Source organism: Tupaia chinensis, unplaced genomic scaffold (genome assembly GCF_000334495.1).
Source record: "Tupaia chinensis unplaced genomic scaffold, TupChi_1.0 Scaffold138666_1, whole genome shotgun sequence".
NCBI lineage: Eukaryota > Metazoa > Chordata > Mammalia > Scandentia > Tupaiidae > Tupaia > Tupaia belangeri.
Window position 1 is genome coordinate 919,781 of NW_006198558.1, and position 4,705 is coordinate 924,485.

The 4,705-nt window shown below is 38.9% G+C and overlaps 1 non-coding gene across 1 annotated transcript; it reads left to right on the forward strand.

The window, feature by feature from the left end:
* The first annotated feature begins 2,868 nt into the window (after positions 1-2,868).
* On the forward strand, positions 2,869-2,975 carry LOC114004576 (U6 spliceosomal RNA). Its single transcript, XR_003546699.1, has one exon. It is a non-coding gene; the product is annotated as a U6 spliceosomal RNA (small nuclear RNA).
* Positions 2,976-4,705: the final 1,730 nt, after the last annotated feature.

A 4,705-nucleotide genomic window follows, 5' to 3' on the forward strand; every position in this document is an offset into this window, starting at 1 on the left:
AGCAATTTTGTTAATAAACATAAAGACCTTATGCTTGCTGTCAAATATTTTCTTCCCATCTTGGAACTTTTTCCAGAAAGCTTCTTGACTTTAGGACATAGCCTTTCAGGGACCTTAGCCTCTGTGATGATTTGAGAAATGCAATATATTCAGCTGCATTTCACAGCCAGAGTGGCTGTTCTAAGCTGAGCCCTAAGGTTCCTCTTGTGACAACTTGAGGTCTGAGTTCATGTGCTTTTCGTGAAGCAGAGAATGAAAAGTAGAAGCTCTAAGACGTCAGAGCCAAAGCAAACTGCATTGTAGTAGGAAAATTATTCAAGTGCTCACTCTGACATCTTCCCCCTGTATTCCTAGCCAAATGACCCTAGCGAGTTTTCACTTTCTGATTCTGCCTAACTTTTCCTGTTTCCATTTGGCTACTGTCGTTCTATTCTACCTTATTTTTCTCACTAACGTAATCAATGATCTCCATATAATAGAACAAATGAGTACTTTTTAGTCATCTACTTTGACCCATCAGCAGAACTTTCTACTTTTAGCTAGTTCTTGTTGTTCCTGGTTTCCATGACTCCACGTAGTCCATTTTCATTTTATCACTTTTACTATTTTTTGGACCTCTGAGGTTCATTATTTTCTAACATCAGCCAGTAAGCACTGGTTGTTCTTTGGTGATCAGTGTGGGTCCTAGTGTGGGTCCTAGTCTCTCATTTTTGCTCACTCTGAAGAATCTCATCACACCGCTGGCTTCAGCTGCCATCTGTGTGCAGGAGATTTACATACCTTCCCTCTGAACGGCAGCCAGACTCTTCTAACTTTCTATCTAATTGATATTTCCATATATATCTCAAAGGCATTACAGACTCAAAATGGCCAGTCTAAATGCTCAGTTTTGTTCCCCAAACACTGACTCCTTCCAGCGCCAATATCTGTTCTGTGGAGCCCTCTCTTCCTGCATCCTCTGTCCGATTCCTCAGCATGTCATGTGTATTTATCTCTTAGCTGTTGCTCACATCTCTTTATCTCTGTCCAGTGCCATCCACTAGCACAGAACTTGGCATACAGAGGAACTCAGGAAATATTTGTTTAATGAATGAGTGAATCTTCATCAATGGCACCTTAGTCCAGGCTACTATGAACTTTGGCCAGGACAACTTCCAGAGCTTCCTAGGTATGGTCTTGCCAATCCAAACAGTTTTCTCCAATCTAAATAGTTCTTAACTAAAGAAATCCATCAAAAATAAATCTATCACATCCTCCTCCTTTTCCCAATTTAAGTATTTTTACTGGTGTCTCATTGTTCCCAGGAAAATAAAAATTTGTAATATCTTATAATGACCTGTATAGTTTTTCTACTACCCGTCTGTCTAGTCTCATATCACGCTCTACAACCTCTCTTTGTTCCAAATATACCAACTGCTCTGCTTTATGCCCTACACTCTGCCATACTCCCTTCAGCCATGGAAATGTCTACCTGATCCACTTTCTTACCTCTCCTATCCCTATATCCTAGTTATCTCGTACTCATCTTTCAGCTCTTGGCTTAATAAGTATCACTGTTGTCCTTAATGTCACTCATCTTGACCTTCCATGACACCATATACATATGAGAATATTTTTTTTTTAAAGAATGTGTATAATTATTTAATTAATGCCATTCTACTCTCAGTATGTAAGGTCCATGAGGGCAGAAATAATATTTGGCTATAACTCTGTTCTAGTCTTGAAACCCATCATGGATGGTGTTCAATATTATTGGTTAGATACATTGATTAAATGTAAATCAGGTGTCTGCATCCAGGCCTTGGTTTGGCCTTGGAAGACAACACAGCCTTAGGGATAATAAACTGTTGCTTAGTTCAGAAAATCCAGTATTCTTCATATTGAAATTTATTTGTACAAAGCACAAATTTGCCCAATGGCGATCCAATCCTTTTGCTGATAAGTTCTTCAAGCAGAAGTTTCAGTTTTTAGAAGCTTAGACCCAGGAAATGAACAGCACTCAACTATCTCAACCTAATTTCCTAAATTTCTTCCATTAGCAGCAATATGTGCCCCTGGGTGCACATTTTACCTGATTCAGCTTTGTGCATGGAACCTGTTCAGACAGAGGCAGCAATTGTGTTCTGGGGCTGCAGAGAAGCAGAAAGGGCTCAGCAGACCACACTCTGGAATATCCACATTGTGCTCTGCTTGCTCTGTGCATTGAGATGTCACTGGAGTCTGTTGCCTCCTGCTTCTGAATACTTTATTTGTAGCACTTAATTCCAGAACCAGTGAGCCCATACTTTACTATTACTGAGGACTGTTAAAAATTACAATGCATTTTCACAGGTTTTGTCACATTCTCCAGCTTTCACTTACAGCATTTAAAAAAATATTTTTTTCTTTTAATTTATTTTATACATTCAATCACTGTATATCACTTAGCTCGTAAAGTTAATTTTCCAACATGAATACATTTCATACCAGTCCAGTTGGGGATAATATGCTTGTAATCATCAATTGATAATAATCCATATCTTTGGTTTATTTCCTATTTTTTATATTAGAAAACTGAGATTCAAGTGGGCAATGGCCTATATTCTGTGACCCCATTAATAATATTGGTTGGTTTCAAACTAACCTTTTATGATTTAAAAACTAATAATTATTCTACTACATTATGTAAATAATGTGTCTTTTATCTCTTTGTTATTATGGACTGAATTATGTCCTCCTCTTCTCCCCAAAATTCATATATTGAAGCCTTTATCTCCAGTGTGGCTTTATTTAGAGATAGGACCTTTTAAAAAGTAGTTAAGGTAAAGTGAGGTTATAAGGGTGAGACTCTAATCCAATAGACTAGTGTCATTGTAAGAGGAAGAGACAATGCTCATTTCGGCAGCACATATACTAAAATTGGAACGATACAGAGAGGATTAGCGTGGCCCTTGTGCAAGGATGACATGTAAATTTGTGAAGTGTTGCATATTTTTCCAAATGATGTATAGTGATCCAATGTGTGTGCGTGTGTGTGTAAAATAAAATAAATATTAAAAAATTAAAAAGCAGAAGACACATCAGTGATGTTCCTCTTACTCTCTCTTCTTCCCTGCTTGCTGAGAGAAAAAGCCATGTTAGAACACAGCAAAAAATCAGTAATTTGCAAACCACAAGGAAGAGACCTCACCAGATGCTAACCCTGACCACACCTCCCTCTTGTGTTTCTGGTCTCCAGAAAGGTGAGAACATAAACATCTGTTTAAGCTGCACAGTCTGTGGTATTTTGTTACTGCAGCCTGAGCAGACCTAAACACATGCCAAGTCAGATTGCACAAGAGGATTCAATGGGTGACAGGTAAGGGGGCTGAAAGCTCCCCATGTCAAAGGAAAGATAAACCCTAATGTGGTCTCTCGGGATCATAGGACACAAGTCACCTCTCCTAGGGCAGAGATGCCCTCTTCACTGTTACGTACAGTGGGTATGGACCCAAAGAATGAACTTAATCCAGAATCCAAGTCAGATGTTTCTGAGGCTCCTAACATTCTATATCTCCCATTAGTCAGCACATAGTGACTCTAAATAAAGATGACACATGATTGAATTCTAGGATTTGCTATTTTAAGTTTTAAGATGAAATAAAACCAGATTACTGTTGAAAAACAACAGAAAGATCTTAGCCTAATTTATTGGAGATGAGACAATGGACTGTCAGCTCCCTAGGTTTCGCCTTCTATAAGCACCAGCGGGCCAAGCTGTGAGAGTACCTCTTTCACTCCTGACCTCCTTCACTCTGGCTCCCCAGAAGGGAAATGCTACCTTTCAAAAGGAATAGTGGCCTATGGAGACTCACCTACAGTTGTGGAACTGCACGAGACCCACACTTGATCCAACCTTGAATGGAATCTATTTTCCCTATTGTTAAAAACTTTGGACTCATGACCCCTCTCCCTCTACTCGCAGGTATCGCATTTTCAATGACCCCTCTGGAGGATAGCTGTCTATAGCAGAGATAGAGTAATTGGGAGAGGGGGAAAGGGCTGAGGGTCAAACATAGGATAAAAAACATATTTATATGTATGAAAGTAGAAATGGAACAGTATTGGTGACGACATGCTTGATTAAGACACTATGCAGTTTATCCTAGATGGGAAACTACACTTGGTGTGTTGTGATGATACTCAGGGAATGAGTGTTAGGCAATATAATTTAATATAAAAAAATAATAATAAGCAGGAGGAAAAAAAATGCACATTTGATGACTGAAGAGAGTTGTATGGACACAACTGGGGTCTACTTTATAGTATGTTCATTCTACTCCCTGGGGTTTATGCCTAGGATCAGATTTGGATACATGTGTAAGGATATGTCAGCTGTGCTAGCTAGTGGATATACTTGGACTAATTGAGTTCATTGGTAGAACAATTGAATGGGGGGGCGGAAGGCATTGAGGGCAATCATGAATGTCAGGGACAATGGAGGAGGAAGATGGGACATGGCAGAGGGTGGGGATGGGGAACCTAGGATGGCAAAACAAAAGGCAAGGTATGCAGGACACAAAAATTGGGAAATCATTTGCTGAGAACATATATGTTGATGTGCTTGATTGAGCCAATGCACAGTGTATTTTGGATGGAAAATTCATATGTGTGTTGTGATGAGAAAAAAAAATTTATAATAAAAAACAAAGTATAAAAAAAAAAAAAAAAAGGAGAGAGAAGAGGA